This window comes from Scyliorhinus canicula, chromosome 7 (assembly GCF_902713615.1).
Source record: "Scyliorhinus canicula chromosome 7, sScyCan1.1, whole genome shotgun sequence".
Lineage (NCBI taxonomy): Eukaryota > Metazoa > Chordata > Chondrichthyes > Carcharhiniformes > Scyliorhinidae > Scyliorhinus > Scyliorhinus canicula.
The window spans coordinates 10,662,635-10,682,659 of record NC_052152.1 but is presented as its reverse complement, the minus strand read 5'-3'; the positions used below and the strand labels follow the sequence as shown (position 1 = coordinate 10,682,659).

Sequence of the window (20,025 nt, the reverse complement as noted above, 5' to 3'; positions counted from 1 at the left end):
CACGAGTGAGTAGATGCCAATGACCCCCCACCCACTCCCAGCTGTCATCGCCACCCTGCACCAGCACAGATACACCAACCTCGATAGGAAATGTTAATGGACAGGTTTCTGGGGCATAATCTGATGAGCACCACACAGTTGCTGATGTACATCAGGTGGAGGCAGGAACCCCCAGACGAGACAGCAGTCGGAGGTCTGCTGGATCCCAGGACACAGCTGGATCCCAGCCTATTGCTGAGCCTGTGGAAGGGGTCAACCGGAGCTGATGGAGATGATAGGGAACAGCCAGGAACATTCAGAGGGAACTGTCAGTGATATTCCAGCAAACCCATAGCCGCGTGGAGGAGTCCCAGAGTCTGCGGGCACAGGAGATGTCACTGGCAATGCGTGGCACGGAGGTCAACGATGCTATGATGGGACCACAGTGGAGAGCCTGGTGCATGGCGTCGGCACCATGAATGAAGGTGTCCAAGGCATCACGCAGTTTATGACGGCCATGGCTGAAGGTCTCAGCCCTCAAAAGGTCCGACTCACCGGGGGATGTGACCCAGCACCTGGTTGACCCTGATGAGGTTCTGCGGGACAAGTACCGCTCTCAGGTGGGCATGGCCAAAGCGCTAGGAGGCTTGTCCCATTCACAGGTAGGCATTGCCGAGGCACTGCAGAGCATGTCCCAGTCACTGAGGAGCATCACTAAGGATGTCGACACGAAGGTGCGGACTATGGGGAACCGCCAGGGCAGGCAGAGCCAGATGATTCCGGGGCAGCCGGGGCTCAAACCAGCTGCCCCTCCATCCCAAGGTAAACACAAGGCCCTATGGGCACCAAGCGGGAGGAGGGGGTGCTGGGTGCCAACCCGGAGCCATCCCATGGAGTGGCAACGGTGGCCACCAGATCACCCGTGTTCTACCCATCTAATAAGGCCACGTCTCAAAGTCAGGACATGGGACAGGGTGGTAGGCTGAGCATGTACCGCCGACAAATGAGCCAGGGCTCGCAGGCCTCAGGTGCCCCAGCGGCCACCCGCCAGGGGCATTTAAGGCCATGGGATGAGGTAAGCAGCTGGCTGCCCCCACCTCAGATGTGCATCCTGGGGAATTATAGACCAGTCAGTGTTTCGCCTGTGGTGAGCAAAATATTGGAAATGATTCTGAGAGATAGGATTTATGCTTATTTAGAAAAACATAGTTTGATTAAAGATAGTCAGCATGGCTTTGTGAGGGGCAGGTCATGCCTCACAAGCCTCATTGAATTCTTTAAGGATGTGACAAGACACATTGATGAAGGTCGGGCAGTGGTATTTATGGATTTGAGTAAGGCATTTGATAAGGTTTCCCATGAAAGGCTCATTCAGAAAGTTAGGGGGCATGGGATACAGGGAAATTTGGCTGTCTGGATACAGAATTGGCTGGCCGAAAGAAGACAGCGAGTGGTAGTGGATGGCAAGTATTCCGCCTGGAGGTCGGTGACCAGTGGAAGTGTGGAGGAACAGAGGAATCTTGGGGTCCACGTACATAGATCCCTCAATGTTGCACCCAGGTTGATAGGGTTGTTAAGAAGGCGTATGGTGTGTTGGCTTTCATTAACAGGGGGATTGAGTTTCAGAGCCGCGAGGTTTTGAAGCAACTTTATAAAACCTTAGTTAGACCACACTTAGAACATAGAACATAGAACATTACAGCGCAGTACAGGTCCTTCGGCCCACGATGTTGCGTCGTCCTGTGAAACCCCTCTAAAGCCCATCTACACTATTCCCTTATCGTCCATATGCCTATCCAATGACCATTTGAATGCGTTTAGTGTTGGCGAGTCCACTACTGTTGCAGGCAGGGCATTCCACGCCCTTACTACTCTCTGAGTAAAGAACCTACCTCTGACATCTGTCCTATATCTATCTCCCCTCAATTTAAAGCTATGTCCCCTCATGCTGGACATCACCATCCGAGGAAAAAGGCTCTCACTGTCCACTCTATCTAATCCTCTGATCATCTTGTATGCCTCAATTAAGTCACCTCTTAACCTTCTTCTCTCTAACGAAAGCAGCCTCAAGTCCTTCAGCCTTTCCTCATATGATCTTCCCTCCATACCAGGCAACATTCTTGTAAATCTCCTCTGTACCCTTTCCAATGCTTCCACATCCTTCCTATAATGTGGCGACCAGAACTGCACACAATACTCCAAATGCAGCCGCACCACTTGGAATATTGTGTCCAGTTCCTGTCGCCTCATTATATGAAGGATATGGATGCTTTGGAGAGGGCGCAGAGGAGATTTACCAGGATGCTGCCTGGACTGGAGGGCATGTCTTATGAAGAAAGGTTGAGGGAGCTAGGGCTTTTCTCACTGGAGCAAAGAACGAAGAGAGGTGACTTGATAGAGGTGTACAAGGTGATGAGAGGCATGGATAGAGTGGATAGCCAGAGACTTTTCCCCCGGGCAGAAATGGCTGTCATGGGGGGACATAATTTTAAGGTGATTGGAGGAAGGTATAGGGGAGATGTCAGAGGTAGCTTCTTTACAGAGAGAGTGGTGGGTGCGTGGAATGCACTGCCAGCAGAGGTGGTGGAGTCAGAGTCATTAGGGATATTTAAGCGACTCTTGGACAGGCACATGGACAGCGGTAAATTGACAGGGTGCAGGTTAGGTTGATCTTAGATTAGGATAAATGGTCGGCACAACATCGTGGGCCGAAGGGGCTGTACTGTGCTGTACTGTTCTATGACCCCATAACGGGGTGTCCTCACTCGGGAAGGTGTGGGGTAGTGTTTGTGGGGGTGGTGGCATTGCCCATGGATGGGGGTGTGTAGGGGACCCACAAGCTCACTTAAAGATCAGGGCACCCTATCAAAATGGTAGCCCGATCTCTGAGTTCAGCTCCCAGTGCTATAAAATATTCTAAGTGTGAGCTAAACCTATGTGAAACTCCCGAAGGCCCAAAAAAGTGCAGGGTAGGTGGATTGGCCATGCTAAATTGCCCCTTAATTGGAAAAAAAATAATTGGGTACTCTAACAAATTTTTTTTTTTAAATGGCAAAGTCCCATAAGGGTGCAGACAACCAGCGAGAACTAGGCGCCCTCAAAGCTCCAGACTCCCGTATAGTTAAGACGTTACTTTTGTTGTATTTCTATCCTGATGGGGGATTACAATTTAAGGGGGCAGTCGTTTTACAGAGTGTCATTTTGAGTATAGAGTATTCCTTTTTTTAAATATTTTTATTCTCCTTTTTCACATTTTCTCCCAAATGTTCACCCACCAACAATAAACAATAATCAGTAACGAATGCACTGTCAATCCCCATATCAATAACAACAATCCCATCCTCCTACCAAACACACAAACAGCAGCCCACATGTTAACATAAACAAATAACAAAAAGGAATCAGGAATCACCCATAGTCACCATTAATACATACAGTCAGTCCTCCCCCCCCCAACCCTCCCAACCCCCCCCCCATCTAATGTTCGATGTAATCCACTTCTCGAAAGTGCACAATGAACAACGCCCATGAATTGTAGACTCCCTCCATCCTTCCCCTCAGTTCAAATTTGACCTTCTCAAGAGTCAGGATTTCTAGCAGCCCCCCTCCCACCTCCCAACTCCCCGCAATGTTCACACACATCTTCTACCCCCTAAAAGAGCCGGCCCATCTTTGCCCTTGTGAGGTGTGCTCTCTATACCACCGTCAGCTGTATCAGCCACAACCTCGCACACAAGGTGGAGGCGTTCACTCTCCAGAGCACCTCACTCCAGAACCCCTCCTTCAGAGCCTCTCCCAACTCTTCCTCCCACTTTGCCTCGATCCCTTCCAGCGGTGCCTTCTCCTCTTCCATAATAGCCCGTAAACCACTGATACTACCACCTTCTCCAGCCCCCTGTCGTCAGCACCTCCTCTAGCAATGTGGAAGTCAGATCTACCGAGAAGTTCTGGATCTCCTTTCTGGCAAAGTCTCGAACCTGCATGTATCTAAATATTTAGCCCTGCTCCAGCCCATACTTTGCTCCCAACACCTTCAATCCTGCAAACCAACCCTCAACAAACAAATCTTTTAGTGTCCTAATTCCTTTCTCCTCCCATCTCCGAAAATTTCCATCCCACTTCCCTGGCTCAAATCTATGGTTCCCCCAAATCGGCATTTCCCTTGACCCTGCCCCCAACCCGAAGTGCTGGCGAAACTGTCTCCAAATTCTCAACGAAGCTATTACTACCGGACTCCCCGAGTATTTCCCCGGGGCCGTCGTGAGCGGCGCTGTTGCTAGCGCCTTCAATCCTGACGTCCTACGCAAACTCTCCTCCATTCTGACCCACTGGGAGTCAACCCCTCTGACCCAGCTCCGTACCTGCTCCACATTCGCCGCCCAGTAATAATGCATCAGGTTCGGAAGACCCAAACCCCTTTCCTGCCTTCCTCTCTGTAGTAGCACCTTTCTAACTCTGCCCACCTTCCCTCCCCATATGAACGAGGTAATCATCCCTTCAATCTCTCCAAAAAATGCCTTTGGCAGGAAAATCAGCAGGCACTAAAAGATAAACAGAAATTGCGGCAACACGTTCATTTTAACTGCCTGTAACCGACCCGTTAGTGACAGAGGGGGACCATCCCATCTTGCCAGATTAGCTTTCACCCTCCCCACCAAACTAGAAATGTTGTACCTATGGAACTCCCCCCAATCCCGAGCAACCTGCACCCACAGGTATCTAAATGGGGCTGATTTAGCACAGTGAGCTAAACAGCTGGCTTGTAATGCAGAACAATGCCAGCAGCGTGGGTTCAATTCCCATTCTGGCCTCCCTGAACAGGCGCCGGAATGTGGCGACGAGTGACTTTTCACACTAACTTCATTGAAGCCTACTTGTGACAATAAGTGATTATTATAATTATTATTAAGTGAGTCCCTGCCCTACGGAATGGCAGCCCCCCACCCTTGCCCCCACCCCGGCCAAGACACCACACAATATTCACTCTTGCCTAGATTTAATTTATACCCCAAGAAAGATCCAAACACCCGAAGCAGCTCCAGTATTCCCCCTATTGACTCACTCGATTCTGACATGTATAATAACAAGTCATCGGCATATCAGGACACCCTATGCTCTATCCCCCCCCCCCCCTCCCCTCCCCCCCCGCACCATCCCATTCGATACCCCCGAACCTCTTAATGCGATGGCGAGTGCAAACAGCAGGGGGGACATAGGACAATCCCTGCCTAGTCCCACGGTGGAGAGAAAAGTATTCCGAGCTGATTTTATTTGTGCGGACACTCGCCCTCGGCTCCTTATACAGTAGCTTTACCCAGTCCACAAATCTTGGTCCAATCCCAAACCGCTCCAGAACTACCATCAAGTACCCCCATTCTACCTGGTCAAACGCTTTCTCGGCGTCCAATGCCACAACCACATCTGTTTCCTTCCCCTCTGCCTGTGCCTTAACCACGTTCAATACCCTTCTAATGTTTGAAAAGAGCTGCCTCCCTCTCACAAACCCTGTCTGATCTTTACCTATCACCTTGGGAGGCACTCCTCCAGCTTGCCTGTCAGTACCTTCGCCAATATCTTTGCGTCCACATTTAAGTGATATGGGCCTATACAACCCACACTCCATCGGATCCTGATATTTCTCAAGTAACAGGGAAATCGATGCCTGCCCCAAGGTTTGTGGTAACACCCCCTTCCCTATCGCATCTTCAAACATCCCCACCATCAGCGGTACCAACTTATCTTTGAATTTTTTCTAATATTCCACCGGAAACCCATCCAGCCCTGCCACCTTCCCCAACTGCATCCTCCCCATCGCATCGTTTATCTCCTGCTCCATTATCGCCCCCTCTAATATAGCCCTGTCCCCCTTCGCTAATCTCGGGTACTCCAGCCCATCTAGAAATTCTTGCATCTCCCGGCCTCCCCCAGTTGGTTCTGACCTGTACAACCTCTCATAGAATTCCTTAAAGACCTTGTTAATCTGATCTGGAGCTCCCGCCAACTTCCCTGCCCTGTCCCGCACCTGGACAATTTCCCTTGCCGCAGCCTCCCTCCGGAGCTGACCCGTCAACTGAGACGCCTTCTGTCCATGCTCGTAAACTGCACCCCTTGCTCGCCTCAATTGATGTACCACCTTCCTGGTAGATAGTCAATCAAAGCGCGCCTGCAGTTCCTTCCTCTTTTCCAACTTCGCTGGTTCCCCATCTTCTGCATACCTCCTATCTACCTCCAACATCTCATCTATTACCTTCTGCCGCTCCAACCTCTCCTCTTTGTTCACTGATGCGACCATTAATTCACTCAAGGACATGAGTAGAAGTAAACTGTGGCTTTAATCGACTTACAACTGAGCCTGCCTGCGACTAGCTGAACTGAAGGCAGGCTCGCAAGACTGCAGCACTTTATACTTCTGGTTGTGGGAGGAGCCATGGGCGGAGCCATGAGTGGAGCCCTGTACATGCTCCTCATCTCCCCCTGTGGGTAGAGACACACAACGGCTCACAGATGGAGCCCACAGGGACACAGTGATACACAGTGTGAATTTATATTATACATTCACCACATTCACCCCATGTTAAAAAATCAAGTCCCGCGGGGGTGACGGGTCTACAAGTTGAGTCGGTCCGGTGCTCGAATCGTCCGCTGGGACCGGCGGAGCACCGGAGTTGCAGCCGCTTCGGATGGCTATGTGCTGATGTCCGGTGTGAATCCGAGGGCGGACTCCAGGGGTGGTTCCTTCCGAGCTTCGTTCCTGACCGGTGTGACGGGTGAAAGGGGGCGCAGGTAACCTGTAGGCGCTGGGGCGCAGGGCGTGGGAGGTCGTGTGGGGTGTGGTGTGAGGGATACCTCGGCAGTAGTGGTAGTAGTAGTGGTAGATCCTGCAGGCGCCAGGTCCCGGAGGGAAACGGTGTCCTGTCGGCCGTCGGGGTGCTCGATAAATACGTAGTGGGGGTTTGAATGTAGTAGTAGGACCGTCTCTACCAGCGGGTATGTTTTATGTGTCCGGACGTGCTTCCGGAGGAGAACTGGGCCCGGTGTCCTCAACCAGGATGGAAGCGAGGCCCCCATGCTAGTGCCCCTAGGGAAAAAGAATAATCGCTCGTGAGGAGTCTGATTAGTGGCTGTACACAGGAGGGACCTAATTGCATGGAGCGCGTCGGGGAGGACCTCCTGCCAGTGGGAGGTCGGGAGATTCCTGGACCGTAGGGTCAGTAGGACGGTCTTTCAGACCGTCGCGTTCTCCCTCTCCACCTGCCCATTCGCCCTGGGGTTATAGCTGGTAGTCCTGCTCGAGGCGATGCCCTTGTCGAGCAGGTACTGACGCAGCTCGTCGCTCATGAAGGACGAACCCCTGTCGCTGTGGACTTAGGGAAACCGAACAGGGTGAAGACACTGTGCAGGGCTCTGATGACTGTATGGGAGGTCATATTGGGGCACGGGGTGGCAAACGGGAAGCAAGAGAATTCATCTATTGTGTTAAGGAAGTAAACATTACAGTTGGTCGAGGGAAGGAGCCCTTTGAAATCGATACTCAGTCGTTCAAAGGGCCGTGGTGCCTTTACCAGGTGGGCCTTGTCTGGTCTATAGAAGTGCGGTTTACACTCCGCACAGATCGGGCAATTCCTGGTGGCAGCTTTAACCTCCTCAGTGGAGAAATGCAGATTGCGGGCCTTGATGTAGTGGGCGAGCCGGGTGACCCCCGGGTGGCAGAGGTCATTGTGGATAGCCTCTAATCGGTCGTCTTGCGCGCTGGCGCATGTGCCACGGGACAGGGCATCTGGGGGCTCGTTGAGCTTCCCCGGACTGTATACGATGTCATAATTATAGGTGGAGAGTTCGATCCTCCACCTCAAGATTTTGTCATTTTTAATTTTGCCCCGCTGTGAGGTATCGAACATAAAGGCAACCGATCTCTGGTCGGTGATGAGGGTAAACCTCCTACCTGCGAGGTAGTGCCTCCAGTGCCGTACGGCTTCCACAATGGCTTGAGCTTCCTTTTCGACTGAGGAGTGTCGAAGTTCCGAAGCGGAGAGGGTTCGGGAGAAGAACGCTACTGGCCTACCCACCTGGTTCAGAGTGGCAGCGAGAGTGACCTCTGAGGCGTCGCTCTCTACTTGAAAGGGAACGGGTTCATCCAACGCCCGCATGGAGGCTTTGGCGATGTCCTCTTAATGCAGTTGAAGGCCTGGCGGGCCTCGGCTGACAGTGGGAAGAGTGTGGCCTTTAATAGTGGGCGGGCTTTGTCCGCATACTGGGTGACCCACTGGGCGTAGTAGGAGAAAAATCCAAGGCACCTCTTGAGGGCCCTGGAATAGTGAGGGAGAGGGAGTTGTAATAGGGGGCGCATACGGTCAGGGTCAGGCCCTCGGACCCCGTTTTCCACGACGTAGCTGAGGATGGCTAGTCTGGTTGTGCGGAAGACGCATTTCTCCTTATTGTATGTGAGGTTGAGTTTTTGGGCGGTTTGGAGAAATCGGTGGAGGTTGGCATCGTGGTCCTGCTGGTCGTGGCCGCAGATGGTGACGTTATCCAAGTACGGAAACGTGGCCCGCAGCCCTTACTGGTCCACCATTCGGTCCATTGCTCATTGGAACACTGAAACCCCATTCGTGACACCAAAGGGAACCGGAGGAAATGGAAGAGGCGGCTGTCTGCCTCGAACGCCGTGTAGTGGCGGTCCTCCGGGCGGATTGAGAGCTGATGGTATGCAGACTTCAGATCCACCGTGGAGAAGATGCGGTACTGGGCGATCTGATTGACCAGGTCTGCAATCCGGGGGAGGGGGTACGCATCGAGGTGCGTGAACCGGTTAATGGTCTGGCTGTAATCAATCACCATCCGGAACTTTTCCCCGGTCTTGACGACCACCACCTGAGCTCTCCAGGGGCTATTACTGGCCTCAATGACTCCCTCACGTAAGAGCCGCTGGACTTCGGCTCTAATAAATACTCTGTCCTGCAGACTATACCTCCTGCTGCGAGTGGCCACGGGTTTGCAGTTGGCGGTGAGATTAGTGAAGAGTGGAGGGGGGTCGATTTTTAGTGTTGCTAAACTGCACATAGCGAGAGGGGGAAGGGGTCCGCTGAAGCTGAGTGTTAGGCTCCTTAGGTTATACTAGAAATTGAGCCCGAGTAGGAGAGGGGCGCAGAGGTCTGGGAGTACATACGATTGGAATTTGGAGTAGTTGGCGCCCTGTATCGTTAAGTGTTGCAATCGTGCGCCCTTGCATCTGGACAGAGTGCGACCCTGAGGCGAGAGAGATAGTTTGCTGTGTCGGAAATATCGGGAGCGAGCAGCGTCTTACCAGGTTTGGGTGAACGAAGCTCTCGGTGCTCCCGGAGTCGAAGAGGCACGGTGTCATGTATCTGTTGACTTGAATGGACATCATGGAGCTTCTGAGGTGCTTTGGCCGCGACTGGTCCAAAGTGACTGCGTTGAGCTGCGGGTAGTCGGTGGCGTGGTCAGCGGTGCTGGAGCGGCCCCGTGATGACTGTTCGCGGAGGTCGTAGTCGTCGATTTGCATATCGGGTGATGGCCATGGTGGCGGCCCATGTTGATCGCACGTGGCGGGTGGCGAGGAAGATGGCGCCCAAGATGGCGGCCCCCATGAGTCGCACATGTCGTGCGGAGGCGGGTCTGTGGGCCTGTGAGTTGGAGGGGCGATTGTTTTGGGTAGCGTTCGAGTTTGAGGTTTTGGTTTTAGCCAGGCAGACCTTCGCAAAGTGTCCTTTCCGCCTGCAGCTGCTGCAGGTCGCGTTGCGGGCCAGGCAGTACTGCCGTGGGTGTTGGGGCTGGCCACAAAAGTGGCACAATAGCCCTCCGTGGTGGGCGGGTGGCCGCACAGCGCAGGCCTGGGGTAGTCTCTTGTCGGGGGTCCACGATGTGGTGTCTTCCAGGTTCTGGGCCCCTTTTTTGAGGAGGCGTGGTGCACATAATTGGACCGGACCCCTGCAACATACACATCCCGGAGGGCGAGTTCCATGTGCTGGGAGGCTGTCACAGCCTGGAAGTTACATTCCCATGCAAGAGCTTTTAGGTCACGCAGGTAGACTTCTAGCGACTCTGCAGGGCGTTGGTGGCGGGTAGTAACAATATGCCGCGCGTAAACTTCATTTACGGGCCGCATACAGGTGGTCGAGTATCGCGAGGGCCTCGGTGTACGAGTCGGTACTATCAAGTTGAGTTGAAATATGATGGCTCACCCGTGCGTGTAGAAGACTGAGTTTCTGTTCTTCAGTAACAGCGGAGGTAGCCGATGCAGCCAGGTAGGCCTTGAAGCACCAGGGCCAATGCAGAATAATATCCCCTTCGCTTCTGCGGCCTGTGGATCGAGTTCCAGTCGATCAGGTTTGAGGGCTGATTCCATGGTAGTTTTTTAAGTTGATTAAATTGATGCGACCATCAATTCACTCAAGGACACGGGTAGAAGTAAACTGTGGCTTTAATCGACTTACAACTGAGCCTGCCTGCGACCGGCTGAACTGAAGGCAGGCTCGCAAGACTGCAGCACTTTATACATCCGGTTGTGGGAGGAGCCATGGGTGGAGCCATGGGCGGAGCCAAGGGTGGAGCCCTGTACATGCTCCTCATCTCCCCCTGTGGGTAGAGCCGCGCAACGGCTCATAGACAGAGCCCACAGGGACACAGTAATACACAGTGTAAATTTATATTATACATTCACCACATCCACCCTGGCCTTAAACAAGATCACCTCACCCGTCACCACCGCCTTTAGAGCCTTCCAGACAACTGCCTTCAACACCTCCCCAGTGCAATTGAAAGCTACATATTCCTCGATTACTTTTTCAATTTTGTCACAGAACCCGCGGTCTCCCAACAGTCCCACATCTAACTTTCACCCTGGTCTCTGTACCATCCCCTTCTCCAGTACCATATCCACCCAATGAGGAGCATGATCTGATATTGCAATTGCCGAGTACTCTGACCCTTTAACCCCAGCCAGCAGTGCATTCCCTACCATGAAAATATCGATCCGCGAGTACACCCGCTGAGAAAAACGAGTACTCCCGCTCCATTGGGTGCAGAAACCTCCAAGGGTCCACCCCTCGCATTTCCACCACTAGCCCAGCCAACGCCTTCTATCCCCCTGACGGGACCAGAGAGCATGGCCGTGACCTGTCCAACTTTGGCTCCTGCATCAAGTTACAATCCCCCCCTACTATCAGTTCGTCTGTGTCCAAGTTGGGGATGGCCCCACACACCTTCTTCGCAAATCCCACATCGTCCCAATTGGGACCATATACACTTACCAGCGCCACTAGCCTCTCCTCCAGCGCCCCTGTCACAATCACATATCTACCCCCCTGATCTGCCACCACCTTCTCCATCTGGAACCGTACTTTTTGCTGATCATTACCGCTACCCCTGGAGCCCTTCCGTCAAATCCAGAGTGAAACCCAGCCCTATTTAAGTCTCACTTGATCCGTCACCCTCAGGTGAGTCTCCTGCAGCATTGCTACATCGGCTTTCAAACTTTTAAGATGCGCAAGCACCCTTGACCTCTTGACTGGGCGTCCCAACCCCCTCACGTTCCACGTGACTATCCTAACTGGGGGTCTTTCACCAGCCTCCGTTCTTATCCACCATAATCATACCACCAGGCCCTGACCCATGAGCTTGACACGCCCCTATCCATATTAACACCGAACCCCTTCCCCCTTCCCAGAATCCACCCTCCACTTCCCCTGGATAAAATCTCACCCAGTATCGATCCTCCCCACCCCCGCTTGCTTGCCTTGTAGGCCCATCGAAACCTGCTATCCAGGCTCCAATGTCCACAGCCCTCCTCTCACCTCACCTCCGTTCACTAGCCGACTTTAGTTAGCTAGTGCGAGTAGTCCCCACCCCCCCCCTCCCCACAAAGGCATACCGTGCCCCCCAACCAATCCCAGAAGAAAAAGAAAAACAATCTAACCCATACAATTCAATAAAATAACATTGAACCGTTGCAACAAAAAAAAAAGGAGCAAAAAATGCTAATCAAACCAAACAAAAACTTAAACTCTGTAACAATGTGAAGTCAATTAAGTTACCATGCAGGTCAGTGAAAAGAAAGTTATAACGTTTATACATTTTCCAGCTCCCCAATCACGGTCCATGATCTCTCTTCCAGGTCCACTCTTCACTTCTGTCCAAAGGCTTCTGTCTTCATGAACGCCTCAGCCGCCTCCACCATTTCAAAATAAACATCTTTGGTATTGTACGTCACCCTCAGCTTTGTTGGGTATGCAATACCAAATCGCAGTCCCTTGCTGTACAGTGCCACCTTCATTCGTCTGAATGCCGCTCGTCTCTTCACCAACTCCACCATCAGGTCCTGGTAAATCCGAACTCTAGCACCATCTCACTGCACCTCCTGCTTCTGCTTCGCCCAGCTTAATACCTTCTCCTTCATGTGGCATTTATGGAAACTGCTCTTGGCGGCTCATTTATTTTGGTTTTCAGACTTAACAGCCGATGAGCTCTGTCCAGTTCATATTGGCGGAACCTTCACCCTCCCCCATAAACTCCGCCAGCATCTTAGCAAAGTACTCTGTTAGCCTTGAGCCCTCTGCACCTTCGGACAAGACAACAATTCTCAGATTGTGCCACCTCGAGCGGCATTTATGGAAACAGATAAGTACTGCTCTTGGCGGCTCATTTACTTTGGTTTTGAGCCTTAACGACCGATGACCAGGGGCAGGTTTAGTACAGGGCTAAATCGCTGGCTTCGAAAGCAGACGAAGGCAGGCCAGCAACACGGTTCATTTCCTGTAACAGCCTCCCCGAACAGGCGCCAGAATGTGGTTACTGGGGCTTTTCACAGTAACTTCATTTGAAGCCTACTTGTGATAATAAGCGATTTTCATTTCAATTCATGAGCTCTGTCCAGTTCATATTGGGTGGGGCATTCACCCTCCCCTATCAACTCCGCCAGCATCTTAGCAAAGTACTCTGTTGGCCTTGAGCCCTCTGCACCTTCGGGCAAGACCACAATTCTCAGATTGTGTCACCTCGAGCGGTTCTCCAAGTCCTCAAGCTTTGCTCAGAGTCCTCTGTTGACTTCCACCACCCTCCGCAGCTCGTCCCCCATCGAGCAGAGCAGGTCGCTGTGCTGCAACATGGCCTCCTCCACTTCCTTCATCTTTTCACCTTGTTCTCTCACCTCGGCCGATGTCTTTGCCAGAGCTACCCTCACCGGGGCGATTGCCTGCTGCACCAATGATTTCAGTGTGACTGCCATCTCCTTCCTCAATGCCTCCATGTGCTTCGAAAACTGCTTCTCCAGCTCCACAGCCATCACCTCGGTCATCCATTCCACTGTAAGTAGGAGTATAGAGTGTTCTTATGAATGTTTCTGTCCACAGATGCTGTCAGACCTGCTGGGTTTGTCCAGCATTTTCTGTTTTCACCCCTGGTAACTCTGTGAAGTAAATTGATGCGTCCTATCCACTCCATCGAGGTCACATCGTTTAATGTTCCTCAATTAATTTTTAAAGATTTCATTTTTAATTTTCTGAAATGTTACTAATACTCTTTAACAATGTGTATGGTTAGTCAACACGATGTAGGTTGTCAGTCACAATTACCTGAAAGGTTGGAACTCTGGATATGCTCGAAAGGCAATGTTCTCACGGGGGCTTCACGGTAGCATGGTGGTTAGCATCAATGCTTCACAGCTCCAGGGTCCCAGGTTCGATTCCCGGCTGGGTCACTGTCTGTGTGGAGTCTGCACGTCCTCCCCGTGTGTGCGTGGGTTTCCTCCGGGTGCTCCGGTTTCCTCCCACAGTCCAAAGATGTGCGGGTTAGGTGGATTGGCCATGCTAAATTGCCCGTAGTGTAAGGTTAAGGGGGGGGTTGTTGGGTTATGGGTATACGGGTTACGTGGGTTTAAGTAGGGTGATCATTGTTCGGCACAACATGGAGGGCCGAAGGGCCTGTTCTGTGCTGTACTGTTCTATGTTCTATGTTCTATGTTCCTGTGCTGTATTGCCAACTTGGGAAAATGAAAATTGACTAGTGCTAAAATGATAGAAACAATTACATTTGTTATTTTGAATAAATAATTAATAAAAAATTGAAAGAATAATTTAACAAGTAATCAAATAAAATATACGTTCTATCAAGACATGGGTGCAGAATTGGTGAAGAAGACGGCTGTGACAAATGGTGTCAAGGCCACCCTGTATAAAAGTCGAGTTCAGCTCGGCTCAGAGTAACTTGAGGGAAAAGATTATTCTCCGCTTGCTGATACCGAAATCGCGAAATGCGATTGCACGCAGAATACCTTCCGACGCCAAAAATCGGATAGGCGCCGGTTTGAAGCCAAATTGGCATTTTCTGGCACCCCAAAATTGGCATAAGTGTGTTACTCGCCGCGCAGAGTAAACGTACAGCAGGCCGGTCATGAGCGGGCCTGACATCCGATGCTCCGGGGCCTCCACGATTCACCGCCTGCGATGGGCCGATTTCCCGACGGCGTTGTCCTCTTGTGGTTTCAAAAATTGTGAACCTGGCATCCTGGCCACTGAGCGACAGGAGGTTTGGAATGGCGTGGGGTGACTGCGGGCTGCTGGCCCTGACTCCAGCCATACTAGCTGCGGTGGGGGCCCCCTGCCAGGGACGGGGGAGGGGAGGGCGGGGACAGGCCCAGCAGCCGGGGTGTCCCACCCACAGGACTGGGGCGGTACCCAGGCACTGACTGCTAGTACAGCGGCCATATAGTTGCGCACCCATTGACCACCCACCTCGGCCCCTGGTTCTACACAGTGGGAACCGGCTGTATGGTTGCGTCCACCCACCAGTACCCCACCCCCCACTACAGCGCACCCTCCCGTCCCCAAACAGCCCACCCAACTGGCTGCCACCCACTGGGGCATCACCAGGGCCAGACCCAAGGCAGCCCCCAGTGAGGGCAGTGCCAGCCAATGGTACCCCTGGCAGTAGGGACGTGGGCCAAGACCGGGGGCACCAAGGGTGCCGGATACCGATGGGGCAGGGTGCGGGGGTACATACATACATAGATATATAGAACATAGGAGCAGGAGGAGGCCTTTTGGCCATTCGAGCCTGCTCCGCCATTCATCACGATCAAGGCTTTTCATCCAACTCAATAGCCTAATCCTGCTTTCTCCCCATAGCCTTTGATCCCATTCTCCCCAAGTGCTATATCCAGCCGCCTCGTGTATAAATACAATGATTTAGCATCAAACACTTCCTGTGGTAATGAATTCCTAAAGCTCACCACTCTTTGGGTGAAGAAATGATTCTGGGTCTGTACACGTCAAAGTTTAGAAGGACGAGGTGAGATAGAGATAGAGATAGAGAAATACAGCACAGAACAGGCCCTTCGGCCCACGATGTTGCGCCGAACCTTTGTCCTAGGTTAATCATAGAATTTTGGACAATTTGTCATGGCCAATCCACCCAACCTGCACATCTTTGGACTGTAGGAGGAAACCGGAGTACCCGGAGGAAACCCACGCAGTCACGGGGAGGATGTGCAGACTCCACACAGACAGTGACCCAAGTCGAAATCGAACTTGGGACCCTGGAGCTGTGAAGCAATTGTGCTATCCACAATGCTACCGTGCTGCCCTTAAGAAGTTAACCTACACTCCCTTATTCTACCCTAATTCAAGTACCTATCCAATAGCCGCTTGAAGGTCCATAAATTTTCCGACTCAACTACTACCACAGGCAGTGCATTCCATGCCCTCACTACTCTCTGGGTAAAGAACCTACCTCTGACATCCCCTCTATATCTTCCACCATTTATCTTAAATTTATGTCCCCTTGTAATGGTGTGTTCCACCCGGGGAAAAAGTCTCTGACTGTCTACTCTATCTATTCCCCTGATCATCTTATAAACCTCTATCAAGTCGCCCCTCATCCTTCTCCGTTCTAATGAGAAAAGGCCTAGCACCCTCAATCTTTCCTCGTATGACCTACTCTCCATTCCAGGCAACATCCTGGTAAATCTCCTTTGCACCTTTTCCAAAGCTTCCACATCCTTCCTAAAATGAGGTGACCAGAACTGCACACAGTACTCCAAATGTGGCCTGACCAAGGTTTTGTACAGCTGCATCATCACCTCACGGCTCTTAAATTCAATCCCTCTGCTAATGAACGCTAGCACACCATAATCCTTCTTCACAGCTCTATCCACTTGAGTGGCAACTTTCAAAGAACAATGAACATAGACCCCAAGATCTCTCTGCTCCTCCACATTGCCAAGAACCCTACCATTAACCCTGTATTCCGCATTCAGATTTGTCCTTCCAAAATGGACAACCTCACACTTGTCAGGGTTAAACTCCATCTGCCACTTCTCAGCCCAGCTCTGCATTCTATCTATGTCTCTTTGAAGCCGACAACAGCCCTCCTCACTATCCACAACTCCACCAATCTTCGTATAATCTGCAAATTTACTGACCCACCCTTCAACTCCCTCATCCAAGTCGTTAATGAAAATCACAAACAGCAGAGGACCCAGAACTGATCCCTGCGGTACGCCACTGATAACTGGGCTCCAGGCTGAATATTTGCCATCCACCACAACTCTCTGTCTTCTATCGGTTAGCCAGTTTGTTATCCAACTGGCCAAATTTCCCACTATCCCATGCCTCCTTACTTTCTGCATAAGCCTACCATGGGGAACCTTATCAAATGCCTTACTAAAATCCATGTACACTACATCCACTGCTTTACCTTCATCCACATGCTTGGTCACCTCCTCAAAGAATTCAATAAGACTTGTAAGGCAAGACCTACCCCTCACAAATCCGTGCTGACTATCCCTAATCAAGCAATGCCTTTCCAGATGCTCAGAAATCCTATCCCTCAGTACCCTTTCCATTACTTTGCCTACCACCGAAGTAAGACTAACTGGCCTGTAATTCCCAGGGTTATCCCTATTCCCTTTTTTGAACAGGGGCACGACATTCGCCACTCTCCAATCCTCTGGTACCACCCCAGTTGACAGCGAGGACGAAAAGATCATTGCCAACGGCTCTGCAATTTCATTTCTTGCTTCCCATAGAATCCTTGGATATATCCCGTCAGGCCCGGGGGACTTGTCTATCCTCAAGTTTTTCAAAACGCGCAACACATCTTCCTTCCTGACAAGTATCTCCTCAAGCTTATCAGTCTGCTTCACGCTGTCCTCTCCAACAATATGGCCCCTCTCATTTGTAAATACTGAAGAAAAATACTTGTTCAAGACCTCTCCTATCTCTTCAGACTCAATACACAATCTCCCACTACAGGCCTTAATCGGACCTACTCTCACTCTAGTCATTCTCATATTTCTCACGTATGTGTAAAAGGCCTTGGGGTTTTCCTTGATCCTACCCGCCAAAGATTTTTCATGCCCTCTCTTAGCTCTCCTAATCCCTTTCTTCAGTTCCCTCCTGGCTATCTTGTATCCCTCCAGCGCACTGTCTGAACCTTGTTTCTTCAGCCTTACATAAGTCTCCTTCTTCCTCTTAACAAGACATTCAACCTCTCTTGTCAACCATGGTTCCCTCACTCGACCATCTCTTCCCTGCCTGACAGGGACATACATATCAAAGACACGCAGTACCTGATCCTTGAACAAGTTCCACATTTCACTTGTATCCTTCCCTGACAGCCTATGTTCCCAACTTCTGCACTTCAATTCTTGTCTGACAGCATTGTATTTACCCTTCCCCCAATTATAAACCTTGCCCTGTTGCTCGCACCTATCCCTCTCCATTACTAAAGTGAAAGTCACAGAATTGTGGTCACTACCTCCAAAATGCTCCCCCACTATCAAATCTATCACCTGCCCTGGTTCATTACCAAGTACTAAATCCAATATGGCCTCCCCTCTGGTCGGACAATCTACATACTGTGTTAGAAAAGCTTCCTGGACACACTGCACAAACACTACCCCATCCAAACTATTTGATCTAAAGAGTTTCCACTCAATGTTTGGGAAGTTGAAGTCGCCCATGACTACTACCCTGTGACTTCTGCACCTTTCCAGAATCTGTTTCCCAATCTGTTCCTCCACATCTCTGCTGCTATTGGGGGGCCTATAGAACACTCCCAACAAGGTGACTGCTCCTTTCCTATTTCTAACTTCAACCCATATTACCTCAGTAGGAAGATCCCCCTCGAACTGCCTTTCTGCAGCTGTTATACTATCTCTAATTAACAATGCCACCCCCCCACCTCTTTTACCACCCTCCCTAATCTTGTTGACACATCTATAACCAGGGACCTCCAACAACCATTTCTGGCCCTCTTCTATCCAAGTTTCCGTGATGGCCACCACATCGTAGTCCCAAGTACCGATCCATGCCTTAAGTTCACCCACCTTATTCCTGATGCTTCTTGCATTAAAGTATACACACTTCAACCCATCTCCTTGCCTGCAAGTACTCTCCTTTGTCATTGTTACCTTCCCCACTGCATCACTACGTGCTTTGGCGTCCTGACTATCGTCTACCTTAGTTGCTGGACTACAGATCCGGTTCCCATTCCCCTGCCAAATTAGTTTAAACCCTCCCGAAGAGTACTAGAAAACCTCCCCCCCAGGATATTGGTGCCCCTCTGGTTCAGATGCAACCCGTCCTGCTTGTACAGGTCCCACCTTCCCCAGAATGCGCTCCAATTATCCAAATACCTGAAGCCCTCCCTCCTACACCATTCCTGCAGCCACGTGTTCAACTGCACTCTCTCCCTATTCCTAGCCTCGCTATCACGTGGCACCGGCAACAAACCAGAGATGACAACTCTGTCTGTCCTGGCCCTTAACTTCCAGCCTAACTCCCTAAACTTGTTTATTACCTCCACACCCTTTTTCCTACCTACATCGTTGGTACCAATGTGCACCACGACTTCTGGCTGCTCACCCTCCCCCTTCAGGATCCTGAAGACACAATCAGAGACATCCCTGGCCCTGGCACCCGGGAGGCAACATACCTTTCGGGAGTCTCGCTCGCGACCACAGAATCTCCTATCTATTCCCCTAACCATTGAATCTCCTATTACTATTGCTTTTCTATGCTCCCCCCTTCCCTTCTGAGCCCCAGAGCCAGACTCAGTGCCAGAGACCTGGCCGCTGGGGCCTTCCCCCGGTAGGTCATCCCCCCCAACAGCATCCAAAACGGTATACTTGTTTTGAAGGGGAATGGCCACGAGGGATCCCTGCACTGTCTGCCTGTTAGTTTTCTTTCCCCTGACTGTAACCCAGCTACTCTTGTCCAGTACCTTTGGTGTGGCTACCTCCCTGTAACTCTTCTCTATGACCCCCTCTGCCTCCCGGATGATCCGAAGTTCATCCAGCTCCAGCTCCAGTACCTTAACACGGTCTCTGAGGAGCTGGAGTTGGGTGCACTTCCCGCAGGTATAGTCAGCGGGGACACCAGTGGTATCCCTCACCACCCACATCCTACAGGAGGAGCATGCAACTGCCCTAGCCTCCATCCCCTCTTACTTTACAGAATTAGCTGCCCTGTGGACCAACTGGACCTCCGCCCTCCGGCTCTGCTCCCAGTCAGCTGTACTCTAAACTCCTGGTTCCCTTCACGCTCTTTGATAAATATAGGAAATTAAATGAAAGGAGTACCTTACTCCCTCCTCACCTAACTCCCTCAGTCACCAAACTCTCACTGTAGCACTCAAATGCCACAAGCTCAGCACTCCCTCAGTCACCAAACTCTCACTGTAGCACTCAAATGCCACAAGCTCAGCACTCAGTGCAAACAAAGTCTGCACTGTATCTAGCCCCTATTTATACTGTGACTCTAGCTTCTAAAAACTGGCCTAATGCAATTAACTAATTAACAAGCTCCAGCTGCAAGTAAGTCCAAGTAGAACCTTGTTTAAAGCTGATTCAAAATTCACCTTCTTATAGACCAAACAGCAACTTTTAAGTTAATTAACTAAATAAAAGAAATACTAGACTTTAAATAACCCTTATACTCCCTCAGTCACCAAACTCTCACTGTAGCACTCAAATGCCACAAGCTCAGCACTCAGTGCAAACTATTCAGATATTATTCAAACTTACAGGAT

At 51.0% G+C, this 20,025-nt stretch overlaps 1 protein-coding gene across 1 annotated transcript in view; it reads right to left on the bottom strand.

Annotated features, from left to right (window-relative positions):
* Window positions 1-20,025, bottom strand: part of LOC119968632 (E3 ubiquitin/ISG15 ligase TRIM25-like) — a 162,555-nt gene that overhangs the window by 77,644 nt on the left and 64,886 nt on the right. The gene's annotated exons all lie outside the window — the stretch shown is intronic.